The following is a 13064-nucleotide window of genomic DNA, read 5'->3' as shown; positions in this document are numbered from 1 at the left end:
GGGCACCCTGACTGTCCTGCTCTGAGTGTCTCAGGGTCTGTTTCCTCTTTTGGCTGGGGATCCTCGTACGGCAAGGTCTTTGTCCCTGGAGACCTGGCCTGCGGAGCTGCTGACCATGGACGAACCTTTGACCCTCCCCACCTGCCTCCACCATGAGGAGGACCTATGCTGGTGCCTGGTGTACAGTAGGTTGTTAATAAATTCTGTGACGTTGAGAAATCTTGATGATAGTCCAGGCTCTGTCATAAACTTGACCTTGAGCAAGTCACTTCTACTCTCTCTGGTCCTCAGTTCCCTGAGCCTTGGAAGGAAGTGTTTAGAGACAGCTCTCTTAGCTTCCTCCGTAAAATTCTGTCCTTTGCTCTAGAACATAGCATGGCACACGCGCCACGTCCAGTTTCCCCTATTACGAACATCTACGTTAGTCTGGTACATTTGTTACAATTAATGAACCGACACGGATACATTATTATTAACTAAAGTCCACACTTTATTGAAACTTCCTTAGTTTTTCTCTAATGTTCTTTTTCTGTTCCAGCAACATATCTTGGCTGTGATAGTTTCTCAGCCTATCCTCGTCTTTGATGACCTCGACAGTTTTGCAGAGCACTAGTCAGGTATTCTATAGGACGCACTCGCTTGGAATTTTTCTGATGTTTTTCTTGCGGTTTGGCCGGGGTTCTGGGTTCTGCGGGGGAACGACCGCAGAGATAAAATGCCATTCTCATCACATCAAGGGTCCATGTTATCCACGGGACTGATCGCTGTTGGCGTTGACCGTGATCACCTGGCAGAGGTCGTGTTTGGCAGCTTTCTCCCCTGCCCCTCTCCCCCGATACACTCTCCGGAAGGGGGTCAGTACGTGCAGCCCACACCCACGGAGTCGGGAGCTACGAGCCTCCTCCGTGAGGGCAGAGTCTAGTATTAACATTTTTTCTTCTTTAGTATCTACTTTTCAAAGTACTCCCACAAAACATTGCTACATTCCCTCTTCCCAGCAGCCCGGGAAATGGGGAAGATGGAGACATTCTGCACAGGTGAAAGGCAAGACTCAGAGGAGGATCTATGATTCCCTGTCGGGCCCCTGTGGGTCCAGCCTCCTGTCCCTCTGGGCTGTGACATACAGAGGTCTGAGGGGCACAGACCACAGTGCCTGAGGTCCAGAGTCAGGAAGGGTGAATTCTGCCAGGGTTTGAATTTGAGGTCCTGCACTTCCCCACCATGTCATGTCACCTCACTGAGCCTCAGTTTTCTCATCTGTACAATGGGGATAACAGTAGCTCGTACCTAGTAGCGAGATGCTACATCCAGAGCCCCCGGAACAGGGCCCAGCTTGGGAAGCTCCATGCACGATGACTGTGAGCTGTTACTGTGATTGCTATTTTTAGTTATTCTTTCAAGCCCTGCTGTCGCAGACTGTCTCCTTCCTGCGCAGCAGGTTTCTGACCCCCACTGGTCTGCGGGGTCACAGCTCTGGCTGCAGGTTTCCGGGCTGCCCTCTGCCCTCCTGTTGTGCCAGGAGGATCAAGGGCCCTGGATCCTTTCATCTTTTCACACAGACATGCCGCGATGTGGCCGAAGGAGGACTGTGTTGGAGGGGGAGGGCAGCTCTGCCTGCCAGTGACTCTCTGTGTGACCTTGGGCGAGTGTCTGTCCCTCTCCAGGCCTCTCCTGTGGCTGAAGGCAGTGACGTGATCAGCGGCTGCGTTTCTTGGCACTTGGCCTTCACACGAGCCTTGTGGGGCCGGGTGTCTCCCCCATTTTCACACGGGTTGATCTTTTTGGTCTTTGACCTCCACTTTTTGTCTCCGGACTGCAGGCTGGACAGAGATGCGCTTGAGCCCAGGTTTCGCACCTGGGGACTGGCCACACAGCGCGGAAGACGAAGCTGTGAGGGTTTTGGTTGTGCGGGGCCGAGCTCGGTGGTTAGCGCCATCTGTATGTCATCACTTGGCTCCACCTGCTTAGGCGCTGCGGTCTCCCTCCATCCCTTCCCTGGCGGGTGGGCGGATGCTGGAGGGACCTGCGGGCAGCCTCCAGGGAGGACACGTCCCCCTGCTCCCAGCTCCTCTGACTCTCATGCGGCTGGGGACGCGTCTATAGTGTCTTGGGTTTTAGGCCTCCAAGCCAGCTTGGCCTCACTCCCTGGAACATAGATATGTGCCCACGCGCACACACCCATGTAAGCCGAGGCCTCTGCCTCAGCTGGATCCTGGCTGGTCCTCAGCTGTGGCTGCCATCAGCACTGGGGCCTCCTGACTGCTCCCTCCCTGCCCCCAGTCCGTCCTCGCCTCCACATCTCCCCAGGCCAGGTTCTCTCACCATCCTCAGTGGCTCCCCTGTGCCTCCAGAGAGAAGCCAAGCCTGGCATTCAGGGATGCTCGGGGATGCCCACTTCGCCACTCCCAGCCCATCCACCATGTTGTGCCCCATGAGCACCTGGCTGGAGTTCCAGGCACAGTGGGTTTCCCAGCCTCTGTCTTGCTTATGCTGTCCCATTGCCTGCACACCTGTCCTGTCCCATTGCCCCCTGGCCACCATCTCAGGCTTCTACACTCTCCATAGACAGCCCCCCCAACACATGCTGGGGTGGGAGCCCCTTTGGGCCCCTCCAGCCCTGTGCTTGCCTGTCTCTGACTGAGAGCTCCTCCTGGCCAGATGCCAGCCCTGGTTTGCTCACTGCTGTGTTCCTAGCACCTAGCACAGACCCCAGCACATAGTAGATGCTCAGTAAATATCTGCTGAAGGAGGAGGGATGAGTGTGGCCTAGCCAGGGCTAGCGGATAGTGAACAGTCCAGGCAGAGGGACCAGCATGTGCAAAGGCCTCAGGACAGGAAGGAGCTGCTATGTGGAGGGATAGCAGGTGGCAGGCTTGGCAGAGGAGGGAGGGGGACCAGGGCCTGCAAACTGGGACATCTCTATGTAAACTGTGAAGTGCAGTGCCAGAGGAGGTGCCAAGCCCACTCCACAGCCTCAGGCTAGAGCCTGCCCACCCCTCCACCCCATTCTGTAGCCCTGAGCCTGGTGGCTTCATGTAGACGACTCACAGCCAACCACGTGGGCAACGGCAGAGCTGGTCTGGAATTCCCCACTGAGTGTCTGTGATGGGTCCAGCTCCAAGGGTGAGCTGGGCTGGGGCTGGGCATGGCCGATTGGCCACCATTGAGCCAGAGCCACCAAGGCTGTGGGTGAGGTAAGGGCAGCACCCCTGATCGCATGTCACAGCTCTGATCTGTAGGTCCCTGGCCAGTCGTGTGAGGCCAGGTCTCCCCCACATTCTCCCTCCTGCCCTCAGCTGTGACTTTGACCCAGATGGAGGGAAGGAGGGAAGAGGAAGTTTCTGGAGACAGAGGACTGTGTACAACCAGTGCTCACCATCCCAACGATGTTGACATCAATGGTATCTATCATCTGCTGGTGCATCGGGCTGGGAGGTTGTCCCTGTTGGGGTTCCAGGCCTGGCCCAAGACTATGTATATAGTCAGTGGTCAATAAATGTCTGCTGTTCCTTAACAATGATGAAGGTATTAAGCAATGAGTTGCTGTTTTACTAATAAACAGAATATTTTAAGCAAAATAATGCACAGAGTTATTATCCACCAGGCCAGACCAGCGACTCCCACCTGCATAATCCTGGAAGCTGGTGGGGTTGTAACCCGCATCTTGCTGGTGGGTAAACTGAGGCACAGAGAAGGCAGGGTCACATAGCGATGGGAGGAGTTGGAACTTGAACTCTTGTCTGTGGCTCCCAAGTCAGTGTGTTCTCCCGGGCAACTAAGTGGTGCCTACTCTGTGCTGGCCATGGGCCATGGTCGCTGCCCTCAGGGTGGGGACAGACACACAGAGTGGACTTGGGATGTGCCTCCATGGGGGTGTGTCAGGAAGCACGCCGTGGAGGAGGTGGCGTTTAAAGGACAGGGAAGATTGGGAAGCTTGGGACAGGGGGTGAGCACTGCTGGCAGGGGTTCCAGCCTGAGCAAAGGCCCAGAGGGGTGGTTAAAAATAAAGAGCACTTCAAAAGTTCAATAATGAACCATTGTGCTGGCCACTTCCTCCTGAGGTCTTCGGCCGCTGAGCCAGACCCTTGAAGCCAGCGGCGGCTTCAGGTGGAAGGAGGCCCCATCTGTGCTCACAGAGCCGATTCCTGCCTGAGTTGCCCCCTCTCCAGCGAGAGAGCGGGGAGGGGTGTGACTAAGAATGACAGCTCACACATGCTGAGCGCACAGGACCTCCTTTCATCCTCATGTGCGCCCGCTGAGCGAAGTGCTATCTTTAGCCCATTTTGCAGGTTGGCATACTGAGGCTCGGAGAAATGGCGCACGCAGGGTCATGTATCTGAGAAGTGGCAGAATTGAGACTTGAACCTAGGTCTGTGGGGCCAAAGTCTGTGCTTTTAAGCTTTCATCTCAGCTCTAGCAAAGCCCAGAACTTTCTGTTGAACCCCTGGGGATGAATTTAATGATGTGCTGGTAAATATTTAACAACCAGCTCTCTGAAAGAAAAAAAAAAAAAAAAGATTTGATTGTAGCGCTTGCTGATTTCCAAGGTGTAAATGCCCCAGTGTGGCTGATATGAAGCTACCGAGGTGACGATGTGACGTCATTAATATGGAGTTGGGAAGAGACGAGCGCAGTAAGTTCTTGCAAGCGGTAAGAGCCGGCTCCAGCGCGTCACTGGATGAATATCCCTCCCCGCTCCAGCCCGGTATGGCCAGGAAAGGCCTTCAGACGTGTCTAAGGAGTGAGTGAGGGCTGAGAAACCTGCTCCTCCAGCCAGGGCCCCGCCCTGGTCCTGGGAAGCTGCGTTAATCTTTAAGCCAGCCTTGCAAACAAGTGCAGCCGTTTCACCAGCCCAGGCTGGCTGCTGCTGCCAGCTCTGCTGCTGGCTTGCTATGGGACCTCAAGCAGTCCCTTCCCCCTTGCCCCTCTGGCCTGAGCGTATAACCACAAGCCCTGCTATTCACTGAGCGCAACCCTGGCTCGTCAGTTCTAACCTTCCCAGGAATCTCCTCTGGCCCTGTTCACGCTGGTTTTCTAGGTGAGGGGACAGGGCTGGGGGCGTGGATGGACTTCTACACAGCATAGCACAGGTGCGACTCACCGAGATGTGAACCCGATGAGTCTGGCTTAGGGCCTTGCTCACTCCTGGTTTCCTGGAAGGTATGTCCTACCCTGAGGCCTTTGCCTCCCACGTTCTAGGTGCTCCTCCCAGCTCCTCTCTGCAGGGCCCTTTGTCCAGGTAGGAGAATCCCAGACCCGGTGCCACTTTGACTGGGTGGGCCTTGGTTTCCCATCTGTGAAACAGGAGGACTTTCAAAGAAGGAACATGGAGGCAGGTGGAGGTGTTTAAAGCTGGATTCAAGCCCACCTTTCCCTGTGCCAAGGTTCGGGGAGGACAGGTGAGGAGCTGAGGGTGGGATGCTCACCCCCAACAGGGCAGCCCCGGAGCCTGGGCCAAGGGGTCTGGGGGGAGCCCTTGTGGCCTAAAGCAGCATTTCCTCAATGTCTCATTTTTCTGTGATACTTCCTGTCCCCTGGGTCCAGAGGTACTTGGTCTCTTTATTTACTTGGAAGTGTGACTGCCGCTGAACTGCGAGTGCGAGTCCCCCCTAAGCAATAATATCCAGAACTTGCTGACTTCTGACGGGCTGCCAGTTTTTTTCTTACGTGCTCAAAATGAACACATGTCTATTAAAGTAAATGTTGCTCCTCCTTGCCCTGTCCCTCCTGCCCCATTCCCCACTTTGAGAAACTCAGGTCAAGGACAAGGTCCAAGGTCCAAGGTCCAAGGCGGGTTCTTGTTAGTGCCTCAGTTTCCTCATCCGTACAGGTGATGCCCAGCAGCCCAGCCCGGCGTTTGTCAGGATTAAATCCTCCTGTCGACCTGAGCGCTTGGCATGGCGCCTGGCAAGGAGCGAGCGCTCCATTGGTGCTGATGTTATTATTACTAATAATAATTGCGGGAGAGGTGGATTTGGGGCATACCGGGTGGGTGGGTTGGGGAGTTAGGGAGGGCGCTGTGGCCGGGGACAGATGGGGACCTGCTGTGGAGGGGGGTGCTCAGGCGCGAGTGGGGGGCGGGGCTCCTGCGCCCGACCCCGCCCCGCCCGGACCCCCGGCTCGGCCACGCCTGGGTCTGTCCCAGGTCACCGGCTGAGAATCCGTCCCCGCGCTTCCTCCTTCCTCCTCCTCCCGGCTGCCTGCCGGGCCCCTCCTCCCTGCTCGCGCGCTCCCTCCCTCCTCTTCCCCACCCCGGCCGCCGCCGCCTCCTCCTCCTCCTCCCTTTCTCTCTCGGTCTGTCTCTCCCGGCCCGGAATCCATTCCGGCCTGGGAGCCGGAGCGGCCAGGCCGCCGTCTGCCGACCCGCTGGCCGTCCGGCGGTCCGCCCTCCGGAGCGTCTGTCTGCCGGTGCGCCCGGCCGCCCGCCGGCCCAGGTGAGCGGCCCCCGCCCCTCCGCGGGCCCCCAGTCCCGGCCTGCGCGGGGCCTCCCGCCCGGGACCACCCTGGCGTCGGATCGCCGGCCCGCGGCGGCTCCTGTCCACCCCCCACTGCCCACCCCCGGCCGAACGGGGATCCCGGAGCGCAGGGCGGGCGCACCGGGACGCGCCCGGCGCGGCCTTTTGTTGTGATGCCGCGGGGGGAGGGGGCTGGGCGGGGGGCGCCGGGGTCCTGGCCGCGCGGGGACCCCCTGCAGCTTGCGCTCCCCCTGAGAGCCCCCACAAGAGCCGGCGAGCCGGGCCCTAGCCCCCGGGCTAGGTCTAGGCCAAATCTGAAATCTGAGCCGGTCGGCGCCGCCTCTGGTCGTGGCTGCTGGGCCCTGCGCCCCCCGCCCCGGTGGGAGGTGGAGGTCCGGCGGGACGGGCTGAGGGGCCCCTGGGTTGAGGCGCTGGGTTGGGCCACCAGGACCTCCCTGCCTTCGTGGGGCCTCTGGTAGGGCCTGGTGCTGCTGGCCCAGAAGGGACTGGGCCAGACTGCCTTCGGTTCCTGCTGCCCCCAGCCCCCAGCCTTGTCCCTGAGCAGGCCCAGCCACTGGCCCCCTTGAAGTTGGCAAAAGTTTTGGTTGTTCGCCACTGGGCCAGGTCCACCTGTCTGCTTGGGCTGGGGCTGAGGGTGGTTTTGAGTGCCCACCAGGGATACCTTGCCTTGCTGTGTGTCCTTAGGCAATTACCTGCCGTCTCTGAGCTGGGGTCCTCATTAGTAGCAGGTGGGCCCCGCTGGGATCCTGGGGCTGGTGGAAGGATGGGGGTGAACAGAAGGGGCTCGCCTGTGGGGTATCTGCTCAGCACCTGGTGCTTTAGGTGGACTCAAGTGCGGAAAGAGCACATGTGTGTAGCCCTGACAAGGCTCCCTGAACCTCATGGACTCTGTACAACTGGGGCAGTGGTCACTGGGCCACCTGGGTGAGTCCAGGCCCAGCCTCCGAGCTGCTGAGATCAGACTTGGTTTCAAGAGTGGGCCAGGCTGGGAGTCAAGACACCTAGTCTTCTGGGTGCACTGGGTGACGCGAGCCCAGGGACTGCCTCTCTGAGTCCCCAGATGTGAATTGAGAATCCTCAGGTGACGATTCTGTGCGCTTCTGCATGGAGGGGCTTGGCATGTAGTAGGTGCTCAATAAATGAGTCCTTCCCTGGATGAAGTGCCTAAGAAAGGTGGGCGGAATATGAGGTTGCTGGCTGGAGTGGGGTTCAGCCCCAGAGGAGGATGGATTGGTGCCCAAAAAGGTGCCTCATGACGCCTTGAGAAAGAAACCACCCAGCACAGTCCTGCCACCAGCCGCTGTGTGACCATAGGCAACTCACTGTGTCCTCTGGCCTCAGTTTTGCCAAGTGTAAAATGGGCCAATAATAATGATAGCTGCTGACATCTATTGGACACTTCTTAGAAGGTAGGGACTCTTGTTTATCCTCATTTTGCTGATGAGGAAACTGAGGCCTAGAGAGGGGAAGTGACTTGACCAAGGCCATACCGTTTGAAGCTGGAATTAGGGCCTAGACCTCAGAGACCTCAGTCTGGCTGCCCTCGCACCCCTGCGGTGATGGGGGAGCAGGGCTTGCCCAGTACAGGACCAGGCCGGCGACAGCATCGGAAAAGACTATGTGATGAGTGATGGCATGGAAGCCACGAGGCCCCTTTGGTGATGTGGTGATGTGGTCTTTCCACCCAGGGAAATGATTTATAGTGTGTCACCTCTCTCAGCTGACTGTCTGCCTAGGCCCTCCTGTGTGCCCCTGGGCCTTCGCTCCTGAATGTGTCCCACCATGATGCCATCTCCTCTGTGAGCTGGTTACCTGCTCTTGCTCTGCAAGACTTAATGTAGGCCCCCCTCTCCCAGGAAGAGAGGGCCCCCCTCTCTCCTGTCCCCTAGCCTCTTCTTGGAGCATGAATTATCCCCAGCACACAGCCTAGCTCTTGCTTTTGCCTCTCTGATTGTGACCTGGGGGCTGGGGGTGGGAGATATCTGGCCCCCCAAAGCCCCAGGAACCAGAGAAGAGATGGCTCAGTGAGCTGCTGATGGACCCCTCCACCCCTCTGATCCTCAGCTGACCCCATTTTCCCAAACCTGCCCAGATACAAGCATCCATGACCCTAGATTGAGCACCTACTATGTGCTAGAAGCTTTGAACTCAGGCTGAGCAGTATTGTAATGGGGTTAGCTGTGAGTGGGAATTGTGGGGGGCATTCGAGGCTTCTAGGAGGTGGTGTCTGAGCTGAGGAGGAGCAGGAGTTCACCCAACAAAGAAGGAGGGAGGGAGCTCTTGTTTCCCCTCTTGTTCAGACACTTCTCAGGGCCCCTGGGGTTGGGGGGAGTGGCCAGCCTGGCTGGGTACTTGCTGGGGAATTGTGCACAGGTCCTTGGCCTCCCAGAAATTTGAATCTGGAGGGTGAGCCAAGTAGCAAACAAGTTGCCAGATAAATTAATATATAAGCACAGATATGATAAGGGCTCAGAGAGAGAGGCCAGGGGTACTGAGGAATCTTGAAGGAGGTGCGTAGGAGTGGGCCAGGCATGGAGTTAGAGAAAGGGCTTGCCAGGCAGAGGGAAGAACATGTGCGAAGGCCCTGAGGTAGGGAAGTGTGTGCTGTTGTGGAGAAACAATGGGAAAACCTGTTGGGCTGGAGCATGGAGAATGAAAGGGAGTGCAGGGCTGGACCATGCAGGGAGCGGTGTGGTCCTTGGGGAGGAGTTTGGCCTTCATCATCACACATGGGGGCTGATTTGTGTCCCCTGTGTGAACAGCCCCATGCTGGAGGCCAGAGGTACAGAGCAGACCAAGGCACCTGATGGAAACATATCTGTGGGCTGGACTCTGATATCCTATGGGGGCCTAGATCAGATCTTAAGAGGAGGAGGCATTTGAAGTTGGGCTTTGGAAGTGGGATAGGAGTTTGCTAGCAGGAAGGCCAGAGAGGGTGAGAGCCAGGGGTTAGGGACGCACAATGCAGACTGGCTGGAAGCCTGAGTGAGGTGGGGAACGGGGAGGGGTCAGCTGGAGAGATGGAGACCAAAGACGCGGTAAGGGCTCGGGAGTCAGTTCCAGTTCTGACTGTCCCCACTTGCTGTGTGTCTTTGGGTCATTCGTTGTATCTTTCTGAGACTAGTTTCTTTGTCTTGAAAATGGGGACAATAAATATTTCCCTGTCAGGTCAGGGTTAAAGGAGGACTGTATGCCCAATGCCTGGCACCAGTAGATGCTCAGAAAACGGGACCTGCTTTGTGCTGTGTTACATTGGGCAGATCAGTTGGCATCTCTGGGTCTGGCCTTGCCAGCTGTGTGCCAGCTGAGTGATGATCTCATTGAGTCTGAAGGTGCCGGTCCAGGCAGGGCTGGCCTAGGGGAGGATGTTGGCAGCCAAGGCCACCAATGTGCTGGGTGACCTTGAGCTCTGCCCTGCTCTCTCTCTGTGTCTTCTCTGTGCGAGGAGGCTGAACTGGGGAGAAGGCCATAGGTCTAGCCCAGCCCCGCTTCTTGAAAGTCTGCCTTGGGTGAGGTTGGCCCCATTTTCCAGCTGTAAATACTAAGACCCAGAGAAGAAAAGCCACTTGCTTAGGGTCTCCCAATTGTCAAGTGACAGGGCTGGGACTAGGCTATAGGGTTCTGGGCTCCTAGTCTAGTGCTCGGCACCACCAGGAGCCTCCCAGGCCTCTGCAGGCTGTAGAGCCACTACAGAGGGCCTCCGCGCCCCTGCTCTGGGCCTTTTGACCAGAGCCTCACTTCCTGCCCGGGCTTGTGGCCCCTGCACCTCTATCTCCCTTGAGGTTCCCACAGGCCTTTACTTCTCCTCCCCCGCTCACCCCTTTATCTCATGGGAAACCTCTCTGGTTTCCCCCTGAATAGCTCCTGCGGGGGGTGGGGGGGGACTTCCTCTGGGGAGCCTTAGTTTCCTCATCCATGAAGTGGGATAGTGAGTCATGGTTCCTGAGATGTCCCAAGAGGACAGAGATAAAGTGCTTTGCACACATTAGGTGCTCAATAAATAGGGCAGAGAAGAGCCAGACCTGCTCAAGTTCTGCCTCTTTTGGCAACAGATGCCCCCTTCCTGTGATTCCGTTTCTGAAGCTGTAAATGGGCATAGGGCTTGCACCTAGTAGGGCTAAGGGAGGATGGTGAGAGGCTGTGCCCAAGGCCCTCACCTGTGTTCAAGGCCTCATTCTGAGCTGTGTGTCCAAAGACAAGTCACTTAGCCTCTCCGAACTTCAGCCTCTGCACACCTTCCTTGTGAGGATTAAACCAGCTAACATATTCCAGTGGTTTGAATCTACTAGATGCTCAGTATATTATACATTTTTATTTCTCCCTTCTCTTCCCTTGTGGGAGTTTAGATATTATCCAGTCTAGAAATGGCCCAAGGCTTAAGTCCCCCAGACCTGGAGTGCTGTGTTGAGAAGCATTCTGAGGTCCAATCTTGGCTTCATGGGAAAGAGTGCTGTGATAGATTAGTAATGTCTGCCTTGGGTGGCGGATAGGAGAGTATTGTACGTATTCCATGAGTGTGTCATTCCTGATCTATTCTGACCTTCTCTTTTCACAGATGAGGGAATTGAGGTCAGAGAGACCCAGGGCAAATCATCCAAGCTGGGGGAAAATGCAGATCTCTTGTCTTTTGTTCCAAAACTCTCCCCAGCCAGCCAGCCTGCCCCTTCCCCCAGTATACCCGGGTGGGGCTGAGTCGAGGGACAGATGACTGGGGAGGACCCCAGAGCTGGAAGCCTTCGGGACCTCCATCTCCCTACTCCTTGCTGTGGGTCCTTGGGCAAGTGACTTCCCCCCAACCTTGGTCCCTTCCATCCTCCCTCCCCCTAGAACTACCCAAATAAGTTCCAGAATAAAAGGAGAAGCTGGAAGGGAGGAGAAGTTGAATGATCTTGGCTAAATCCCCTCCTGGTTTTCAGTTTCCTCATCTGTACAGTGAGGGTGCTCCCCTTCCTGAGGTTCCCAGGGGCAGGCCTGGCTGAGTCCTCTGTGGTGCCCATGTGGGGGCCTGTCCGGGCCAGGTGGGTGGAGGTGGCCGTGGGGCTGTTGAGAGACTCCAGGAATTGGGCTGTGAGACCAGCACTGGCAGAATCGGGGTGCCGGGGGTGGAAATCGGGCTGGGGTGGCATTGGGAAGCGTGGCCTCCCTGGCAAGGTCTGATTAGCTTCTCCGAGGATGCCTGGTCCAAATCTGTGGTCTTAACTTTTACTTCGTCTGATGTCAATATCTTCACATCTGATGTTGTGCCCTCCCGAGCTGGGTCATGGTAAGGTGACCCATTCTATCCTTGCAGAACTTTTATTCCTGGTATACAGAAGAGGAGACTGCGGCTCATAGAGGTTAAGGGCTGAGGCCACAGTCACCCCAAAAAAAGAAGTGTGAGCTCAAACCTCTGGCTTCTGAATGATTTGTGGGCATCTGATTCCTGCTGCGTGTGTACCCAGTACGCACCCAGGCTGGACTCTTTCCCAGGTGTAGGGTGGGTGCGGTGCTGGGGGCAGGCGACCCTGACCCTCTGGGCTTCCAGCTCTGGCTGATGGATTTCCACTCAGACCCGGAGTGCTGAGATCTTGGATGCTCGTGGATGCTCGTGGCATGAAGAGTAGTGGAAGTAGCAAGGCCTTTGAAGCCAGTTGTTTCGGGGTTCAAATCCTGGGTTGGCCCCTTGTTTGCTGTGTACGATTGTGTGAAAATGACTGCTCAGAGCCTCAGTTTCCCCATCTGTGAAATGCGGATAACAGTGCCAGCTTTGACAAGGTGGCACGAGGCTCAGACGAGCCAATGTGTTTGAAGTGCTGGGGCGCAGGGCCCGCACTCAGGAAGTGCTTGGTATTTACGAGAGCCTGTGATGAGGAAGGTAATTCCCTGATGCGGCAGGAATTCTGGGCCTCTGCGGGGCGGTTGCTCTGGGGATCCCCAGGGCTGTGACTGGCACCTTTGTCTGTGGTTGGCTTGTCCTACGGGGCAGGGGTCGGGGGAAGGTTACCTGGAGACAGAAGCTTGGTGGCTGGAGCTATTGGAAGTGGCCAGCTCCATCCAGCCTCCCCGAGCCCAGCTGCTGCCTCAGCCCTTGTCCACATGTGACCCACCAAAGCTTCCCGGTGCCCTGAGCCTCCACTTGGCATTCGAGGTGCTCTCATCTCTTCAAAGATGGTTACCATTTGAGCACTGTGAGCCTCTCTGAGCCTCAGTCTCTTCTTCTACGTAATAGGAATGAAAGTTCTTTGCGTCCTTGCTTGCTTGGCCTAAGAGGCAGGGGCTGTTCCTGCCTTTGTCTTTTCGGGAGGCGCTGCGGCTGCGGGAGAGGCAGCCATGGGCCCAGGCTCCACAGCAAGGGCTCCCAGAGGTTCTGTTGGTCTGGGCCAGAGCTCTTCCCTCTGCCCTGCCCTGATCACCTCCCACATTCCCTGTCACTCAGGTGACACTGTAGCCTTTCTGAGCCATTGGCGATCTTCCTGCTTGCCCTGGGTCGTCGGGCCTCCATGCCTTTGGCGCTGCAGTCCCCACTGCCCAGCACGCCCTCCCTCTCAGTGCCCTGCCGGTGGCCGGGATGCCGCTGGCTCCAGAAAGCTTTTATCAGCCACCCCACTT

The 13064-nt window shown here is 57.0% G+C and overlaps 1 protein-coding gene across 2 annotated transcripts in view; it reads left to right on the top strand.

Moving 5' to 3' along the window:
* Positions 1–6295: 6295 nt before the first annotated feature.
* Positions 6296–13064, top strand: part of SRC (SRC proto-oncogene, non-receptor tyrosine kinase) — a 53218-nt gene continuing 46449 nt past the window's right edge. For both annotated transcript variants that reach the window (XM_069496349.1, XM_069496348.1), the window contains exon 1: positions 6296–6434. The gene's annotated coding sequence lies outside the window, so the exon portion shown is untranslated. The remainder of the gene's footprint in view (positions 6435–13064) is intronic.

Source organism: Eulemur rufifrons, chromosome 20 (genome assembly GCF_041146395.1).
Source record: "Eulemur rufifrons isolate Redbay chromosome 20, OSU_ERuf_1, whole genome shotgun sequence".
NCBI classification, from domain to species: domain Eukaryota; kingdom Metazoa; phylum Chordata; class Mammalia; order Primates; family Lemuridae; genus Eulemur; species Eulemur rufifrons.
The sequence above is the reverse complement of the archived record's forward strand: the minus strand, read 5'-3'. Positions and strand labels throughout refer to the sequence as shown.